Here is a 22,258-nt window from a genome sequence, read left to right on the forward strand (position 1 = left end):
CTTTTTCTCAGAAATCTTTTATAAACAGCTGCTCTTGTACTGGTCTATAGTATCCTCCCTTCATCTTGTGTTTTGTTTCCCTGTGGATTTGCTTCTGAAATCCTGTAAATAATATCAGATATTCAAGTAATTTCCATACTCCTACATAAGACGAAAATCATAGATGTGGTTCTGCTGTTTTCCAGAATCCAAAATTCTGTAGGAGACTAATAAAATAATAAATACCTAAAAATGTATAAGATCATAAGTCAAATTAATACTCATATTTCCACATGCAAAGGGAAAATAAATCTGCGGTCTCCTACAGCATTGTCTAGGTTTGAAAAGGCAGGAATCTGTGAAGGAAGGCAAAAGCCTCCTGTGAAATGGAAAAGGTAAATCCCCTCCCTCCTAATTACCGCAATTTTAAAAGAAGGCTCTCAGGCAAAGATATGGGAATGGGAATAACAGTTCCTTACTAGGAAAAAACTAAATAAAAATAATAATAACAAAACAAATGTAATTAGTACAAACGAAACTAGTGATGGAGTCAGAAACCTGACACTCTGAGGAGTCAGGGTTTTGGTAGTAGTCCAGTTAAAATGGTGGCTGCGCCTCCTGGAGTGGCAGATGAAATGCTGCTGAAGTGGTGATCTCTAGAAGTGTGTAGTTTTCTCTGAAGGTCTGGTGATGGAGTAGATGGGCCTGGTCTTCTTTTGGGAATTCAGCAGAGAAGAAACTGCTCCTCTGGGAATCCAGCGAAGTGGCTGCCAGTGTCTCAAAAAGTGCTGATTTTATGCAGGTAAGAATGCTTGGCTCCTCCCCTCTGGGTGGAGCATCTCCCAGTGCATGACTTTACCGGTCATGCAGTGAGTCATTCAATGGCCCATTAACAGAAGATATCTCCCCGGAGGGAGACTGTTCTTGGAAGAGATAAGAAAACTGCTCAACCTCCAACAGATGGCAATAGAATACATGCTTATCTTACAAGCCAGGACAAACATATAGAAATAGAAATAATCAGAAAAAACAAGAAAAATTTTTAATTTTTCACTTTATAGAAACCTATTAATGATATAAATTCTGTTGATCTAATAGATATAAATGTGAAGATTCTTTGAAAAGAGAAAAGCTTTCATGACATATTTTCTCTCTTATGCTCTTTTCATGAATGCCCTAAATATAGTCCAGTTTTATAGAAAGACACAAGCAAGCAGGCCTTCACATGGAATGCTAATTTGCACAAGAAAATGACATTTGTAATTTAAATATAAGCTTTTCACATGAGGCTTATTAACTCTGTTTTAATCTGCATTAGTCTGCTTAAAATATCCAATTTCCTTTTTTCCTCCTGTGAGTCTACTGGTTTTTCTTTAGCCATCAGCAGCAGTAATAACAATTAGCAACATCACTTCCAGCACACAGTCATTTCAGGCTTAAGTGTGTAGGCTTCATGTTTAATGAATCCAAACACAACCAGGAAGCCATGAAAAAGAAAATATAATAATCACAGAGGAATTTCAGCCTTCACATAAGAGAAGTACACAGTAAATCTTACACCTCCAGTTCCTAGGTTCCAAACTCTACTAGACCCATAACTGTGAGGAAAACTAGCATATAGTTTTCTGCACTTTTGTTTAACCCTGAGAGACGTAGCAAAATTCTCACTGACCTTCACCCTGCTTTCCCATCTTCCACAGCTTCCAGTCGATCCTTTACAACATTTTCAAACAGGATACCGTGACAGGTGCTTGCTGTTTTAAACAAGTTCATTCTCCTGACTACACATATTTATTGTGTGAAAGTTACAGAAATAGAAGCTCAGTAAGTTGTCACATACTGATCACAGAAATGCAAGTTCTAGTTGCTTGCACGGCTTGTTGCTTGTGTGAATCTTTGACCTCTGATTAGAGGTGTTCTTAGGCTGTGACTGGCAGAAGTTATTAAAAAGGTTCTCTGTGACTTGAACCCTCAACAACATATTCACTTCACAGTGAAACTTCTTCAACAGGACAAATGTCACTAAACTACATTTTATTAAATGGTAAGAGCCTGTTTCATTAGCCTGTTGGACATAAATGTATTAAAGGAATTACAGCAAGCACAAGAAGTGTTCTGAACATTGTTCACAGGATGTCAACAAAGCAAACCTTTATTTACACTGTCAGAAGTATCAGTTACATCTATGGCACACCTAGAAACACAAAGAAAATAAATCTCTTTAAAATGATTCTGACTTCAAATTCCAAATAGATTCTTAACTACTGAGGAGCTTTTCCATGTGCTCTTCTCAAAGACCTACTCTTTAATTTTGTTAAAACTATATTTACAGATGTCATCATAGTGTGAAGTAATATTTAAAATCCTTTCCTTTGGAAATGTTATTATCAAATATAAAGGTTGCTTTAAATTCTTATGGTCCAGTTTCTTACAGTATTTTAGACCTATAAATAAACCAGTGCCCACAAGTGACTCTTGCTTGACTATAAGACAATATTTTATCAATCTGTTGCAGCCTCTGCCACACCAGCAAGGACCAACCATTATGTCATACATGCAACCAAAGCTTTGTATTACAATAATTACCGCGTGTCCATAAATTGCAATCTTATGTTTTAAGAACACATTATTTCATTTTATAAGCCAAATTAATTATTTACAGGACATGGTTTTCTTCTCTGTATTCCTAGAACTTTGCAGTGTTTGAAGCAGTACAGGCTGGGATCTGTAGATTTAGATGTCTAAGCGTGTGCTCCTAATTTCATAATTTAGGAATATAAGGTATAAGGTATGAGACTTTGCCCCCTACCACCATCATTTTGTGCTCTTTGCACTGGCTTAATGAAGGTTCAAATCACTTCTCTATATCAGATTTTTTCAGCCGAATCTCTATGTATGGAGAGAGTGGATGTGAATTAGATGATCTCTATAAGGTCCCTTCCAGCCCAATTCATCCTATGATTTCCTGTGTTTCTGTAAATAAGAATCTTTCTCTAGCACTGCTGACACTTTGCCTTTAAAAATGTTTCCATCAAATGAGACATTTTTTAAATTTGAAGTTTATGAAATACTCTTCTCAGTAGTTGTGTTCTCACACAGGATTTCAGTAAGTGTATTGAAGAAATCAACAGGAAAATCAGACTATGACTTAAGAGTCTTCCCACAAGGTTTTGCATTAAGTCCTATGCTCAGAACAGTAATTCCTTTGAAAGCAAAAGGAAACAACTCCAGGTCTCATTCCACAAATTATTATGGGTTCAAAACCACCACCAGAAGGACTTTTTGAATCCCATTAAAATTAGAAGAATGACTTAAGTTTGCCTACAGAAAATGACCATGCTGCTTTTTAAAGTATACGATGGGGAACTAGAGTTAACGAGAGTGGAAATGGCATTCTCTTAACAAGCTGATTATTTAATATAAAGCTTCTGCTGGGAAAATAGGAAGGCCAAGCCAACATTATGCAAACTTTGCCAGAGTTTAATGTAATCTCATTTGGGGGAGGGGCTTTTTTGAGTTGTTATTTTGGGTTTTTTTAATCTGTGAGACAGCTGTATCAAAACTCAGACTCCAAATGCCTATTGAAATTTACTATATTTGACCCCCTGGCATTTCTGAGTTCCCATCAATGCCTATAAACTCTCACTTACTCTCACCTCTCAGACACACTTTTCACATAAAATCTCTATTGATAAATGATAAAGGGGGCATGAGGTCCTTGAGAAGGATCTGAGAAAATGAGAGGTATGAGAACAAGATATTTCAGTGTTTGTCATACAATCATTTATGCTGTCTTTGAAGGCCTCTCTCTTCCAAAAAGAAGCAAAGCCAATGTAAGTTAAAGCTATGCAGTTCTACAATGCATAAACTGAGCATCCTTTGGAAAGTTCTTATTTATGAAATAGTTTTAGATCTTTAAAAGGCACATAAAAAAATCACAGACCTAGAGATGCTTTTGCCTGACAATTTGGGCATAAGTAATAATGAGTTCTAATTATGGTAAATTTCTAATTGCTATAATTAGAAATTAGACCACTGAGCAGGTGGCCACAGATATCACACATGGACTCCCAGTTTGAAAATATTTAAGATGTTCTCTAATCAAAATCCTAAGCTTTCCCCTCAGTTAATACTTGAAAGACAAATCCCATTAAAAGAAGTATTATAAAATTTGGCACAAATAGTGTAAAAACAATAACAGATTTTTGTTCAAATTTGAGACCTATGCTAATGCTGGTTCATGCTATCAAATGTAAACATTTTTTCTGTCCAGAAAGCTTAGGAAACAATAAATTGAATACATGAGGATAGATTATCCTAATGTCAATGGCAGGGAAATAAAATAAAATTTTATAGTAATGCATGTATGTGTCTGCAGACATGCTCAAATACCAGCAGAGTAAGCAGAGCTTTTGCCTTGCCAGCTCTACTTTGTGTCAGTCTGGCACAACAAAGTAGACTGATACATAACCAAACAAAGAACATCAGTAGATGAACAGAATTTCCAGGGAAAATTGGACTGAAATAATCATCAGCAGAGGGGTCTGGCTGAGGAAAAGAGGACATTTAGGCTTTGTGTGGTTGTTGTCTTATAAAGGATCCAAGAGAGCACTTCCTTCTGTTGAAACATAATCTAGATAAACACTGCTTTCATCCTGCTGCCACAGTCTGGCCTGCTCTGTGCATCACTGAGGTTGGAGCCATGGCAAACCAGCTCTTTGGAGGGCAGCTGCTGTGTGCCAATGTTTGAAATGGTAGCCAAGTCGAAGAGCAATTTGATGGTGGGTTCTCTAAACATCAGGCAAACACAGAATGTTTATGTTCTTCTTCCTAGATCTGTTTCTGAAACAAGTGTGTGCAAGCTACTCAGCTAGCACAGAGTATTAAAGCACAAACATTATTATTATTATTATTTCTCATAAGTCAGATACAATTATTTTTCCATAAAATAAAAGCTACAATTATTTTTTTTCTGAATCTGGATATTTAATAATTTCCCAGGGTTGAGACTCAGATTCATGAACTTGTTGACCATCCTGGAAACCTAGAGACACTTTCACTACTTCTGTGCACAACACGGAAATCAACATAATTTCTAACCACTAAAAGCGGAGCTTTTATTCCCCCTTCTCAATACTGTGGTGGAACCGCTGACTATTAATTGAAAAACTACTGAAAATGTTATTTCTAAAATAATGGCTGGCATCACTTGCAAAGCAAATCACAAGTTCTCTTCTGTTTCATATAGCAAATAGTAAATCACTCTGAGAACGTCAAGCAACTCATCTGTGCTGACCATTGACATGGGCTGTGTTAGTCTGAACAAAATTAATCTAAGGGAAAACACAGGTGGCCACTTATATGGCAGCAGCCATCAACCTGACAAGTGAAGTAGAACAAAACTCCAGTTAGAACCCATAGTTAGAATTGTGATATAGCTGGATACCAGGACTGCCCCTGTGTGACAAAGGCACTCAACTGGCTTGAGACAACCAGCTGCTCTGAGACAATGTGGCAGATCCAGCTCATCATCTCCTTCACCACAAAGGATCTAACTCTTGCAGGAGGTCTTTAGCTGGGGATATCAGACATTATTGAGGATGCCCCCCAGACTGGTCCTGCTGTCACAAAACCAATTTTGTGTTTAAAATAAAGTAGGTGCAGAATCTGGCCCTTCCAAGTGGTTCCTGCTGCAGAATTGACATTGATAAGATACTTGTAAATAGTCAGTAGAAATGGTTTCAGCAAATGCAGAAACAGTTTTGTGAATGGGAGTTGGAGATGATTTCGTTCTGTGATTGTGTGACAGTCTCTAACAATGGATGATACGTGTGCTGGAGTGCTCAGTAGGACCACAGCCCAGATGGGTTCTGCTTTGGACTGATCAGAACAGCACTTTCGGTAGTCTTATCTGCAATTCTTACAAGACATCCTAATTTCTACCCAGACAGCAGTGACCTTTGATTTCCCATGCAACTGGTATTTAATGAGAAGATCCCAATGAAACATAGCTTTTAACAAACACTCTTCTGGTGTGTGTCTGTGCAGCACGGCTTTTGGTGTAACCTAGACATGGTGTGGTATAGGAAAATATTCCCAAAGAGACAGATGGGATGAAGGAACAGATTGGCTCAAGTGGGATTGGAAGCAGGGGAGGTAGAAACCCTACTTCTAAATGGGTTTCATTTGAACAATAAACTCAATAAACTCTTTTTATTTTTTCCCACTCACATGATTTTTTTCATAGCATTTGTGGATTCTATAGGAGAGAAATTTGTCCTTTTAGAGATGACATTTTAAAACCTTGAACAAACCTTAAATCTTGAGATTACACCTCCCCCCAGCTCTATTGCCATCTACTAGTCTCTTTTGATAATTGCCAATTATTTTTTGTTAGAAATTAGTTTCAGTGAAAACAAGGCACAAAATGCATTAAGATTTCTTTCAAGTGTTTGGAGATGGAAAAGAAAATTGACTGATATGGCCAGTTCTTGAAAATGTTGCTAAAAGCATCAGGGTAAGGATCAAGCAAGCCTTGCCCATTCAGCTTTAAATTATTCCCTATTATTTTTGGTGGATGATGTCTTTCTTGTGCAAAAAATTAGTAAATAAAGGTTTTTGTGCTGTTGTGCAAGGGATCCAACTCCTGATCTCATCACCTACATGCTTCCACAGATGAGCTTTCCAACCCTGCAGGAATGTTGTCACTCTGTACTGTGGTAAAGGACAAAAATCTTCACTGATTTATTTTTGTCCTAACTTGGCTAGCATGTAGTAATTATGTTGTAACCACTATAAGGTAGCTAATACATTCTGAAATTTTTGTCATATAAATCTGCATCTGCTAATATCCAAAAGAAAGACATTTCTTTCAATTTTCACACTAGTGAGTATGCTCTGAACCACAAAAGCAACCTCACACTAGTTTTATAAATGTTATTTAGCTGTTTACCCATGTAAAGTCTTAAGCATCAGCATATGGAAGCTTCTTAAGGAGGAAAGCTGCAACAAGATTTTGCTGGAAGGTGCCACAGGACTTTTAGCTTCTTTGAAATATTCAGGTTTAATTGTTGAATCCTTCAGCAATTTCCCTTCCACACAGAGAAGATGCAGAACTTCTGACACTCTTTACTACCTTTTCTGTTCTCACGTATCCCTGTAACCACTATGACCCTAAATGATTTAATGTCATAAATAATCCTTTGCCCTACAGAAAGAATAGTTTCTAACTAAAAATGAAAAATGGACTAAATATATTAGCAAATGAAGAGGGAGCCAAGGAGGCTTTGTGGCAAATATTTCATAGTGGCAATATAAATATATAGTATGTGCACACATATATACACACACAGAAGATAGATTCATTTTGAACTTTGGCAACATATTTGCTCATCCCAATTTGTTGGTTCTCTTCTTAGAGACTAAAGAGATTTACATATAACTATTTTTATGTTTTGAACTTTTACCTCAGGCCAAAAGCAAAATTATTGTAAGAAAGTGATCCAGTTTAAGAAGAATGTACACTTTAACATGATTGTATAACTAGATATCATTCAATAATCTGTCCTGAAGAGAACACACTAACAGGTGCCATAATATTCAATGGGAACAAAATAAATACTTAATTAAAGCAGCCTTAGAAGGCAAATTTATTCAGCCCACAGCAGTGCTGTACTATAACAGTAGCCAGAATGAAGCAGAAATGGAAGTTCTAAGACAGATTTGAGAAAGAAAAAGTGAATTTTGGCAAAACTGGGCTATAGAGAGAACATTCATAGTCTTTAAATGCCTAAAGTTTCTAATGCCATAGAGCAATACAAAATTTTACAATACCATCTATCTGTTGCAGGAGCCTGTGATATCATAACTATCAAAAGTTTCAGGATTTCCTTTCAATATACAGTTACTTTCCCTCAGAGTTATTACTGACAAGAGCAATCGCTAAATCTGGGTGCAAAAAAATTTAATTTGGTGTCTCGGTAGCATTTCATCAGAGTGAGGACCTCTTCCATAGTTCTGCCAAAAGGACAGAAAAATAAAGAAAAGTTTTCTGGTACCAATCACAGGCCATACTATCTCTTTCATACCATTTTTGTGCAGTGGCTGGACTGTAATAGCTTTTGGACACCTGTACATTGTAGTGCAAGATGTAGTACATTATTGTTTGTGACACCTTCAAACACCAATTTACTAGGCTACAGATTGCACTGAGCCAAATAAATCTTTACAAACCCATCTGGAGTGGCTGAGGAACATTTTCCTCCCTCCTCTTTCTCCCTTCCCTTTGGCAGAGCTGGTATTTTTTGTGCAACCTTTTCCCTCAGATTCTCTCAGCCTGGGGTATTGCATTTTTCTGTTGTGTAATGGAGAAAGGCTTAGAAAGCTGTTTCAGTTTTGTAACACAACAATTCGCATTGAGAAGAGTCAGTTATTTACATAGTTAAAATTAAGGAAAACAAAGTGGTTGTCTCATCAGCTAGATATATTATTACCATCTTATTTTAAATGCTGTGAAAGTTGTGAAATAAATCCAGTTCCTAAGGAGAGTTTGCTTTTATTCTCACTCCTATCTTTTCACATGCAAAAGACTGTTGCAAACAGCTGGATCTCTCTACTCTGTGTTATCTTTAAAGTCAGGTAAGATCAAGAGAGATGTTCTGGCTGCGTCTACACAGATACTCCCATCAAACAGTTCTCCAGCTAAATTTCAGTTTTCAGGAATCTTAAATTTGAATCCGCACTGCTGAGTTTATTGCACATTAAGCTCATCCATGCAGCAGGCAATTTCTAGGGACTAAAAACAGTTTTCTGCTGTGGATAGGCACAGTGCTATACTCACCAAAGCCATGAAACCTGGGTTATGGGGAATGCAGGGAGTGGCAGGGGAGAGAGAAAAGAAAAAAATCTCAATCACTATGAGATTCTCTGCACTTCCTAATCACTTCAAGGAATTACTTTTCAGCATTTTTAACTCACAGGTGCAGAAACTGTACCATTCCCTCCTCTGCCTCACTCACTCTATATGTTTGATTATTTTTATACTGCTTTCCCAAAAGTTATTGACAACATGCTGGCAGTGGGGAATACACAACACCTCACTCAGACACTCTGGGAGCACATGTACAAGAACACATTTTCCACATCACTCTCAGTGAATTTACAGCCCAATGTACTGAGAACAAACAGCAATCTGCTGCTCAGCGTCAGAAAGCTCAAGACCCGTCCTTGAGAGAAATGTCTTCAAAGCAATTTTAAGTTCTGCTTCAAGCAAGCAAATGATGAGAACAAGCTGGCAAAAGGTGTGCAGAGAGAGAAAGAACCAGTTGAACTACAGAAACCCTCTGGAGGCAAAGTCTGACTCATTTACAAGGCTGGGGAAGAAGGCAAGTGTGATTTCTTTAACTTGTTTGCCCTGTTTTCCTTTTAGTTTGTTTAGGTAATATGGCTTTCGTACATAAACCCTGATGTACTTGATGACTTGTACATCATCATAATAAAAACAACATCCCAAAATAAAAGAAAAATAAAACAAACAAACAAATCCCACCGGAACTGAAGGAAGTTTCAGTTCAAATTCTCTGTGAATGCTAGAAAGCTATTTCCTCACAAAACTTTGGGCTGGTGATATTAACAAAAGAATAGTTACTGTTTAAAAACATGGATCCCAGCCTTTCCAGCTCTAATCTTGCAAAATCAACATATATCACTGGCTAAAATTAATCCCTCTCCTTTCCAGGTGCACATTAGTTGTGTTCACACAAATTAGTCAGCTGTAATTAGCCTGCAGTCACTTTTAGCCACATACTGAGACTTCATTTCTCTCTAGATGACAGAACAAAGCCAGATCCAAAAATCTGTATTTTAAAGGTAAGTTCAAGAGATGACCTCTGTTGAGATAGAAAGCATTAAAATAAACTTCTTGTCATTAATTAGGTCACATTCAAATGTGAGCAGCCAGCTCCAAGCCCAGCTATAGCTAAAAGTTCCTCCTCAGGGAAACTTCCTTCCCAGTCCACTGAAGTTGGTGGACATTAGTCCAAATCCTGTTTACAATGAGTACTTTTCCCACACTGTACAAGAAGGATAAATACACAGTGAGAAGTAGAGAAACATTTCTTGTTTCTGCATCCCAAAGAGGGGCAAAATGCTAAATGGCCTCCTCCTTAACATTTGATTCTCTTCTTACCTTATGAGCAATGAGACAGTAAATTTAAAATTAAAAATTCAAAGGTTTAGGAGTCCTGGCATAACCAAGAATATTTATCTGAAATGCAATGCAAGTCTTAAAATTCCATATTTACAGGAAATGTTACTTTGTATGCACAGGAGTGCATACAAACACCACCCTAAACTGTCCTAAAACCACCTTAATTTGGGAGCTGACTGAAATTCCAGCAGCATGAACCTGATCCTCTTTAAGATCACACATAAGACTTCAGTCTTTTGGTCAACACAGATGAGGGGGTTTGCAACACCGAGAGAAAGATCAGTTGGTCAAACAGCAGCTATTGGGAGAAGGTGGATCTCATCTGTCTTGTGGTACAAGCACAAGAGGAAATAAAGAAAGAAAGTCAGTTATGAAATTTAAAAGACTTAAAAAGAGAGGGAGACATCAATGTCTTTTTTTTTTTTCTGCTCTGGTTTTCCAACTCTCCTGCTGCTGAGCTCAGGTATGAATTTGTAACTCAAGCCCTGTGGGCTGAGTGATGGGTTCTCTGAACCCCTTTAAGCTGGGGCCAGCAGCAGATTTCTGTTCAGACTGTTCAAATTGACTTTTTGAACACAAAAGCAGTCTAGGGAAGGCAGGCACATGCTGTGAAGTGTAATCTAAGCAGCCTGTGCTGGGGGAAGAAAAAGAATTCCTACCATGTATAAAATTCTGACATTTCAGTATTTGTTTTTGTCCCAGATCTGAATGCAAAAGTTTAAATTTAGATATTTGTGGGAGATGCAAATTTCTTCTGTCCCGTCAAAGAATTATTTAAAAAAAGAATCAGAGCATTTTCTTTCAAAACTGTCAGAACATTCTAAAGTGATATATATGTATTCCTAGATTTATGGTTAAAAAGAGAAATATAAAACAGATTTAAAGATTATCCAAACAAAACACTTGATGGTTTTTTCACTGAGAACTGTTAAAATAAAAAATCTCCATATTTCAAAGAAACTTCTCTTCTGGATAAAAACTTCTTCCATTGGAAAAATTTTGTCTAGTTTTACCTAGATTTGTTTTCTAAGTTACCCAAATTGTAGTTAGGCAGAGATGAATTAGCATTTCTTGGGCAGCCTTGGTTTTACAAGTATACATCACTTCTTACCTGGGGACCTCAAAACACTCTGCAGAGCCTCCATTGGCACTCAGCTGCATGGTGAACACAACGGTTCATATCCAGGCTTCTCTCCAGACTCAGCTGAACAGGAAACCCAGCCTAGGACATGCTGTGGCTCTGCCCACACAGACACCATTGACCCCACTTGGTGATCTGGTCTACAAGTCAAATCAGTCTGAGTCTGAGGGGAGACACCAGATATGGCAAAATTAGATGGAGACAGTTTACTCCCAACCTGCTTCCCACTTACTTGTATCCTATTCCTTATTCACACAAGGCAATGCCAGAGCTACAGTTTTACAGAACCTCTGTACTAATTTGAATGACAAAGTGAGAAACAGTGAAACATCGTGTTTCAGAAATCTTGAGGAGTTAGGTAGGAAAGAATTCAAATGTCTTCTATCATCTTCAAGATTTTCCATGTCTGTCTTCCCAGGAGGTCAAGATTTCAGAAGAAATCTCTCACTGTCCTCCTTACCATTGCATAGACTTAGAAAAAAAAAAAAGAATCAAGGAGCTGTTGCTCCCATCCTTTCCTCAGAGAAGGTTTTGCCCTGCTACCCTGTGGACTCTTTTCTCTCGCTGTGTAATCATTACTCTTTAATAAGCTTTTGACATTAAAATAACATTAAGGATCATTACTCGTTCTTGCTCCCATCTCGAGCTGAAAGCACTCATCACAAGGGCACACTCATTGTGGTGACAGCTGGAAGTCATTCTCATCCCAGTGTGGGATGAGATCTTATAAGTTCCATAAAATATGTTAATTATAGCTTAATATCTGTCCCAACAAATATGATGCTGACACTGCCCATAATCCATTGGCCAAAAAATTCCCTATCTTTGCCCTCTGATATCTGTAGCATAAGATCTTGTGCAGTATCCACTTACAAGGTCATCAGATTTCATCCATATCTACCAAATCCTAATCTACCGTAATTGATATCAAACTAGATCACTCTTGATTTCATGTTAGGCAGATATTAGTGCAATATGCAATAATGGGATGGTATTAGGAACTTAGAGAAGAGAATTTCCTTGCTGGAAATTAGTATTCCCTCCTTATGTAGTGCAGAGCAGCCGCAGGAAAAATGCAGATCGCTTTTGCACTAGAAAATTTCATCAAGACTAGCTGAAACTTAATCATGAAAACAAAACCCATCACTTTCATCTTTTCTAATCCTCCTCCATTGAGAAATTCATGTGGTTTTCCAAAATGACATTTTTTTTATTGAGACATTCATGTGGTTTTCCAAAATGACATTTTTTTTAAAGGCTGATAGAAAATTCATTGCAATTGAAGGTGCTTGGACCTGCTGCAGTTGATGCTGCTTATCCAGTGAGTCCCAATTGCCAAGATTTTTTCAAGTCTTCTGTACACATGGTGGTTCCTCCACTCCATAGCCATCATAAAGGCTGTTCTACATTCACACAGTTAGGTGAATCTTTGTGTGGGCAGAAATCTTGGCCCTGCTAAAGCTAATGGCACTGACTTTGAGGATTTCAGTCCAATGAGTGTATCACCCCAGACTTCTGTCATTCTTATTGCAGCCTGCCACCTTCTCATCACAGCTGCTGCAAGCAAATGCTGTGTGCTTACCTAGCTGGGCTTGATATTGTCATTTGCCATGAAGCTATGTTCAATGTTCATTGTTAGGTTTTGATGTCTTCTTCCAAAAAATAAAAGTAGTTTCTGTATGGAATAATTGGTGATAAAAAAATCTTCAGAGTATTTAATTGCCTGGAGGCTGCAAACCAATCTCTCTCACAAAAAGCTGCTTGAAACCAAATCAGCCTGAAAAGATCTTTTCCTTTAAATTACAGTGGTGCTCAGTCTTTCTCAGATATTGTAGCTCAAGTGAATTACTGGAAAGAATGGATACTGAGAACAAAAGAAAAATGATTGGCGAGAATAGAGGCTGATAGGATTGAAATAAAAACCTTCCAGTGCAGGGGCCTGAGCATAACTGCATGTCTTTGCATATTTCCCCAAGGAAGAAGGTAACAAATAGTTTTGGCAGGAGGGAGACATTTTAAGGCAGCAAAATAAAAGGGTCATGTATCAAACCAAATTGTGTTAGCTTTGAGATGTATTAAATCTTTATATGATCTTGTTTTTCTTTGCAAACCATTTTTCTCTTTCAAGAATCTGAAGATTTGATGCTTGAGTTTCTTTGCTGATAATTACACACTGCATATTTTCTGCCTATATGCATTGTGTGCAAGATTATAACATCCTCCCAAAAAACAAACTTCAATTTAAGGAAACATTAAGGTTGCAAAGACTATAAAATAAAGCAAAAATATGAGATGTTAAAATTCTGATTGTTTGTGCTTCCTTAATTGAACCTCCCCAAATAAAACATACTCACACATACCCAAAACCCTACAGTTTCTTTGTCTCGTACAGTGAACAAAATGTTTTCCACCAATGTGGTGCTTTAGCGTCTGGCTAAAATAATACAGAACAGGGATTACTTTGAAGAAATGTCTAGTATCTGGCCCATTGTGGGAATAAAACAGACTTAAAAAACAAACTTCATGCAAAAAGGAAAAAAGAACAATCACACTGAGAATGCAGCAAAGAAGTGAAGTGAAGCCATGAAAAATAGAGACAAAGCGCAGAAAGAAGAAACAAAGCCTGTGGTAGGATGTGATGCAGACAAAACGGGAATTGAGTGGGATTCAGAAGGCTCAAAAAATAGTCAACTGTTAAAGGATTGAAAAGAAATCTAGACTTGGCAAAAAAAGAAATAGAGTCTCTAAAAGTTGTGTTTTTACACCTACAATTTTCATTTGCCCTGTTTTGTTGAAGCAGCATCGGTCGTCTACTCAGTATAAAACCCTAAACAATTTCCCTCATGCTGAAAGTCTCCAGTTTACACAAACAACCCAGTGATCACACAGCTCCCCAACTTTCTCCTTTTAAAATATGCTGACAGGGTATATTAAGGCAGCAACACTTCACTGCTCTTAAATAAATCTGTGACAATTTTTCATTCGTTGTTTAAACTACAGTATCCTACAGTCATGCAGAGAAATGTAAATCTCTTGCCAGCTCATTTAAGACAAGCTCTAGAGGGAAAAAAAAAAAATCTTTCATAAAAATAGCATTCCATAAGAATTCCAAACAGAAGGAAAAGCAAAACAAACAAGATAAAAATTATCCCCCAAAAATTTTGTATCCCGAGGCCCAGTTTTTCTAGAACATATATAAAGACATTTTTGCATCTCATGACTGATAATTCAGGACCCCAGTATTCCAGCCTTATTTAAATAAAGGAACAATATACCAATGAAGGGTCTAAAATGCTACCCAGACCATGACACGTGTGAGCAGCTTACAATCTTCTTTACGTATTTAAAGCATTTGCTTCTACAAGAGTTCATTATTCCCAATGAACATAACACTCCGACAGTTAGTGATAGGAAAACCACAGGGAATTAAATACTTTTAGGCATGTGTAGAGCAACTGTATCTAATATCCTCATCAGATTTTTGCACTGGAAGAGAACAACAACTACCATATGGATAAATAAGGACCAAGCTTCCAGCCACCCTCTGTTCAACGGAAAATAATTTCCAGTAGGAAAGGCCCCCTCAGGATATCAGAAGACTAAGCTGGCACTGAGTACATATGTCCAATTCAGCCATGCACAAAGAAATTATTCTGACAACTGGCATGACAAAGGCAGGAAAACAAAACAATTAAGCTCTGCAGTTGGGATCTGTCTCCGCGATGAGCTGCAAGCGGTGTTGCCGGCTCAACCGCATGCTTTTGGCCCCTCCAGAGCAGTGCCTCCTGCTTCCCCTTTGTACACGCTTCCAGAAAGTGTTCCTGTCCTCTCTGTCTCCTCTGGGGCACAGCAGGTTCTTCATGGGAAGCTCATGTCAGGACTTGCCAGATGATTGAAATGGTTTACATCTCTGTGCTAGATGTCCTGGGGAAAACAGATAAGTACTGGAATGATACATGAGTAAAAGCACATAAGACAAAACTGAGGTACTGCTAAAGAGAAGGATGAATTGAAATAATCTCTTGATATTGTTTTCTGTCTTCCTTTACATTTGGAAAAAAAAATTAAAAGAGAACATGAAGCAATTTTTTTCATTTTAAACAAAGACTGATTTGAATCTGTTCTTCCTGACCAAGATCTTTTATTACTGGTTATTTCCCCAACTGGGGATGATCTAGGTTTAAATCTCTCCTTTAGCCAAGGGAAAAAAAGTCCCTTACCACCCAGATGTATGTTTTCATTCTGTAGTGAGGCACACAGACTCCTTCCTCTGGATGGTGCTTCATCTGACACAGAATAATTGCCATGCTTTCATAAGCAACAGAGAGAACCTTAGTTGTTAGTCCGCTCATCCAGGAAGGAGAAGCTAGGTTATATTTAATATTCTCAAAACACAGAGTATTTTTTTTTTAATAGAGAGCAAATCATTGCTCAGTCTTCCATTTTCATTTATCTAGAAACAGGATTATACATGATATTCAACTACCAAATGATGAAGAAAGAATACTTTTCAAGGGGATCCCCTAAAGATATTTCTCAGTCCTTTTTTATTTAGCTACGCCTTAGTTTCACAGCACAGCATAACTATGCTACATACTCATTTAACTTTTATTTTATTCAGGGAGCAACATATTATGATTTTTGAAACCTTTTTTTTACAGCTTGGATGAATGTATTCAATAAATACCATTCAATCCTTAAACAGATACACAAATCCTTCTGATATTTTCTGCAAAACAAACCAGAATACATTTATCTGGATGTAGTCTATTCATTATCCACAGGTAACAGCCTTACTCCTCCCACCTTCCCACTTCAAAGGATGGATTCAGTGATCCTGTTTCTCTCCACATTTTAATTTCCTCCCATTTAGGATCTCTCTCTACACTAACAACTGTTGTGCCAGTTCCTACATGTAGAGATGATGACAGAAACACCCAGGCTTTTCAAAACATACCCTTTAGGCCTTTAGACATGCAGTCATTGAGCCGTCTCCAAACTCCTAAATAGATCTCTTTCTGTCCAAAAATCCAAGACCAATCCTCAGAAGCCAGGGAAACAGAATTAACTCCCAAAATAGCAAATGAAGTCAGCTCAGTTAACACTGTTAACAGACATTAGGAATGGTAACAGCAGAAGTAGAAAGTAACTACAGCACAAAGTCAGACTGGTTTTACACAATACATAATTAGTAGTACCTGTAATGGGTGGCTCTTGGAAAAAGGCACTAGGGGCCTTGATATTTGGGCAGGAGTAAAACAGTATCCAGCAGCAGACAAATTCTGTGCAGCAATGATCTGGGATTGATCACGGTGTTTGGGCAGGATGGGAGCAAACTGTTCAGAGGCAGGAAAATGACAGTGACACCAGCTATTCTGTTAATAAGAAACAGTACCTCAGAATTCTATCAATAGAATAGGGCCCAAATATAGTGTGAGAGTATCTGCATCTGTCAGCATGTACGTGTGTTGAGATATATAGTGAAAGAGAGAAAGAGATGTATGTATATGCACATACAGTATTTAAAATCTTTTCTTTTTTCAGTTTAGGAAATGAAGCTAGAAATATTAACAAGGATTAAGTAGGATTAAGCAGTCTGAGTCAATGTCAGCCTGGTCTGACAGTGAGCAGTGTGCTCACAGGCCACATGAAGAGCCTATTTCTGTGCCCACGGTAGCTGTAAGTGAGCAGTGTGCTCACAGGCCACATGAAGAGCCTATTTCTGTGCCCACGGTAGCTGTAGCGCTATTTTGCATTGGGTTCTGTGTGCTGACCACACAGCCATTTCCAGACAACTCTTTGGCACAGCTATCCCAACATCAAACCCATGCCCTAGGGAAACAGCCCCTCCACTAAGAAGTTTTACAAAAAGTGGAAATCCTAAAGCATCTCTAGCTCCTCTGCATTCCCTTGTGACCTGGCACAGTAGCAGCCTTCTCACAGCACTGCAGCAGCACAAGTGTGACAGCTTCATGTACCAGCAACCTCATACTGACATAGGAATAGAAGCAGCAAGACAAATACATCTTTTTGACGGTGATGGCCTGATTGCACTGATTCTTTTTCTGTTGGTATTCCTATACCACAGACCTACATGGAACTGCACAGATTTCCTTGAAAATAGGCTGAAATTATACAGCTATCTTCCCCTTCTGAAGATCAGTTCATTTTTTCACCACAAACTGGATAGGTGTCATGCCAAGATGTGGCCTAGAAAATGAAGCCCAGGCTAAGAATTCATAGGAAACTGTGAAATGACAGGCTCATATTCTTTTCCAAGATAATTTCAGAAGCCAGGACTGAGCTCTGATTTGGCTATGGTACTGGGTCTGAATATATTCTGATCCTCCTCTTCGTGTCATATGAAAGATTATCACCATTTAGTTCTTGCATGCTTCCCGAGATTGAAAACAAGAGTGACAAATTGAGCCCTAATGCCAGCAGATGTAACTCCATTTGTGCCAGTGAACTTTTAGTCATCTCTCCTACAGCAATGCTTGCCACAATGAAGCTGTGGGAGCTGTGGGAGCTGGCTGCAAAACATCGTTTTACTCAAATAATGCTTTTTATGGAAGTCTGAGATTAACTCATCACTCTGGTGGAGGCATTAAAGCGGTTTCGGAGTTTGGGTTATTTACGTAACTTTAGAACATTGGATTTGGATAGAATCACAAGAAGTTTTATGATCCATATCAGTTGATGTTGAAACAGCCCTTTAAATACTGCAGTTGGGAATATTCCTATGACCTTACTCCATCATGTCATGCTTAGTTGTGCGCTTGCGCTGGACTGCTTCAATCCTATTAAACTGGGTCTTACTGCAACAACTTTTGTTTAACAACTACAATTAATGTCATGAAGAAGTTGATTTTTCACTGTTTTCCTTATCTTTGTATCAGTCAAGGAATGTGCTTAGGGGGAAAAAAATGGAAACAAAAGCCCACCACTAACACACTGAAGGATTTACCTGAAAGAGAAGGAAGCTCCAGGGAACCAATTTAATACTTCTACTTCATCTTCTCATCCTGATATGTTCTGGAAAGCATTATACTGTCACTACACTTTGAGTAAACAGAGTGTATGAGAGCATACACTGGCCAGAGGAATAATCCTCTTGCACAGATATGGCTGACATGTAAGCTAATCACAGTCAGCAGGCTTGTTAAAATACCATTTGTGCGATTGCCATTTCATTTGAAAGCCTGCTTCTGACTGAAAGCAGACAAAACATCAGAAAAGCTATAGAATAACGTTTTTTCCTATTACCCAGGCACTTTGATTGCAATGTTCACTTGGTACCTGGACAAAATACTACCTTGCTACACTTGGGCTGTACTGAGCAAACACTATTGCTACACTGAGCAAGTACTTTTACTAACACACAAACCAAAGATATTAACAATTTTTCAGCAGTAAGAGGATGCTTCTAAACTTTCAATTGTTCTGTCACTCACAGCACTCAATGTATTTTACACAGACTTAAGAAACATCTCTTCTGTCACTAATTATGAAATTGTCCTCGCACTACTCAAGGTCTGACTTCATATTTTTTGTGCAATATTGTTCTTGTTTCACTTTTCATATTCATCTGGGCAGAAAAAAAATCTACCTAATTTCTTAGCATTGCAAGGATACACTGTAAAAGTGAAACATCAGTTTTCATCTGTTTTCTTCCAGGTGCTTATTATGGTTTTAGCTTCTAGTCTTCTACTATCATATGAAAAAGTTACTGAGTACATGTGGTTATTCGAATGGTGGAGGTTGGAGTGGATATTCTGCATACCTTGAATGCAGTTTCTACTATATATTGCCTGTAGTACCAGGGAAACTAACTTAATAGCCCATGTTGCCAGCTGATCTTTCCCTCCCCAGCACTGTGCACCTATGATGTAAAAAACAAAGGCTTAGCATATAAGTTAAAAGTATGCAATCTAAAAAAAATCTAAAAGAAAACCTGCTTGAGAAAAAATGCTGCAGAACTTAGCAGTTTATTAAGTAGTTATATGGCTTGAGCCAGTTCAGACCTGGCTTATGCCAGCCAGATGAAAGAGTATTTTGCAAAATGAAAAGAATACAAGATCAAATATTCACACTAAAACAAAATGTGTCTTCTTTAGCTGGATGAAAATATAATCATGCCTTATAAATGTACTTTTTGAGATAATAGGAGAAGGGCACAAGACATATCTAAAAGAAAAAGGACAAGAAAAGTATTAAGAAAAAATTACCAATAAGGAGATGTTTTCTGACCATTACAGCAGTGATATTTTGAAGCAATAACTATACAGTGTGGACAAAAACTAATTTTAAGATACAGCCAGTCAGTTTACAAAAGATATTATATGATCTACTTGTCTCTAACAGCAAGACACAGGGCTTGATGAATGTTGCAGTTCCTTTCCTATCCTGGGTCCTGTTCACTTCATCAAGCCTTCATATTTTAGTTGGGTGTTATTTTCACAACAGTTCTGACTCAGCCTTCCTGAAAATTTTGATTTATCCAGTCATCAGGACAGAAAGGCTGGAAATGACTGCTGACCTGCAATTTATATCTAGAAGAAAAGAACTTCAGTTCCTGCTGGGAAACTCCTTGCTCTCAAGATTCTCTCTTTGCATGTATTGCTTTCTTTTCATCCCCTTTCATCTTTCCATCTTAAACAACATTTTATTGATCCATATTTCAAGCCCATCATCACTCATTCTCTCTGCTGCACTAACAACATAATAAGTCCTAATTTTCAAGTTGCCAAATAGCTTATGCAGTACTTGCCTTTCAAAAAATTACAAATTAGAGTGTAGGGATGATTAAAACATGAACGAAATGTGGTGCATCTGTCAGAGTATCCTCTCTTACAGGTAACAACCTGTCTAACATCTCTTTAAGGAATGTAGCTAGTTTTCAGAGGTCTAAAGTCAAATACATTGACTTAAAAAGTACCTTTAGAGCAAACCGCAGAGCTCTGTACTTGGCAATTTAAATGACTGACCATTCAATTTATGAGTATTCTCAGCAATAAAATTCAGCCTGAACTTAATAATAGCACATTTTATGTGACAACGATGACAATTATAATCTATAGTTACTGCAGTCATCCTTTGGTCTGGGGGAAGATGACACTATTAATTACACACACTTGCCATTTGTCAGACTTAACTTGGCAGGCGATTGAGCTCTGAACCATCTTCAGCTTGACTTCTACATTTTCTATTTTCTAATCCACTGGAACGAAGATAATTAGAACAGAGAAAAATGAGAGGCTTTCTTTTTCCTGACTTGTTTAAAGATGTACCAAACCTCTACCACATTAGTGGCATATTCAGTAACACCAGTCACCTTAAGGCTGTGCCACTTCAATTAAGAAGCTGTTGGCATTTACTTCACAAAAACTATGCAGTGCTGCAGAGGCACTGCATTTCTTATTCATTTTAATTTGCATTGGAGGAAATGTGACATGGAAAGGCTCTCAGCCCATGTGTAACTTTCACATAATTCTAACATTTGTTACTATTTGCGACTGGAATTTTATGTTCCATGCTTGTTGACATACTAACCTTCCAGGGTTAAAATATGTTGACTATCTTTAAAATATTGTAAAAAAAGCATCTCCCTAAATTCTTTGTCAATTAAAAAGCAAATTGTAGATTCCAAATTAGGAAATAAATCTCTATTTAGGATAGTATCTAAGCATTTTCTTGTTCTGTACCTAAGGATGTAATTTCATATAAGGATTCAGGGCCAAATTCTACAACAGAGACAAATTTAAGTACATGCATTAATGTTTTCTTGAGTTGGTAGATTCATCTAAATAATTCTCCCACTCAGTTTCCCTAGTACATATTTACCTGTGGAAAAGAAGGAAAAAAAAAAAAAAAGAAAAAATAACCCCACAACCTCCACCCCCCCCAAAAAAAAAACCAAAGAAACAAAACAAAACAAAAAATAAAAAAATCCCCAAACCAACCAAGCAAACAACAAACACCTAACAGACATTGATTTTTTTTTCTCCATCCAATCCAACTCTTCCTGGTAGGTGCCTAAAAGGAAGAATTTCAAAGCATTAGACTCACGTCGACAAATTGATTGGTTTTGGGCTCACAAGAAATAGTTAAAACAGAAAAGAGAAGGAAGCAAAGCTTTTTAAAGTTGAAAGGCCTTCTTAAAAAATGGTTGTTCTTTGTCTTACAAAATTCGTCCAATGCTCATAGCTATGGCAATAAGCAGGCAGAAAATCTGCTCTGAGGCCATAGTGCCTCAGCTGTTTGAGCTCCCTTGAAGTGTGGACCAAGTTCACCACGCTTCCTTCTGCCTGTCTATTGCAGTAGCACTGATGTTCTGGTCTCACAGAAAGCAGGTTCAGAGGGAGTAATCCTTGCAGAACACCTTATTCTCTGACAGATTTCTTGCATGAGGAATAACAAGGAATAAATAAATCCTAACAAGGTCAGAAGAGAAGAAATGCATCAAAAGAGAGTAACAGAAGACCTGAGACTTCTCTAGTCTTCGGTGGAAACAACGTTTGGAGTGTTTCATAGGTAAAATGAACACTTAAACTCTTCCCAGTAGTATTCAGCCTCATGAAATTCAGCCAAGTGATAAAATTTTGCAAAAACTTGCAAATGTTTCCTCTTCAGCTCTGTTGACTGTTCTGTCTACTGACAATTCAAACATCAGTACTAGAGAGTTTGCCTGGCCATCATCTCAGGTGCTACTATTAATGTCTCACAGTTCCATATGTACCTACTTTAAAAAAAAATCCAATTTTAGAGATGATAAAGTTTTCAGAGCTATTTTCTGAACTTAAAGATGAAAATATGCCTTGAACTAGTGACATGTAAAGAAATATTGTTTATGCTGAATAGGCTGGTTTAAGTTAATACATAAGTTTCAAGCATTCAATCACAAGCACTATTTATTGTGGATTACATCTTAT

Source organism: Taeniopygia guttata, chromosome 2 (assembly GCF_048771995.1).
Source record: "Taeniopygia guttata chromosome 2, bTaeGut7.mat, whole genome shotgun sequence".
NCBI classification, from domain to species: Eukaryota; Metazoa; Chordata; class Aves; order Passeriformes; family Estrildidae; genus Taeniopygia; species Taeniopygia guttata.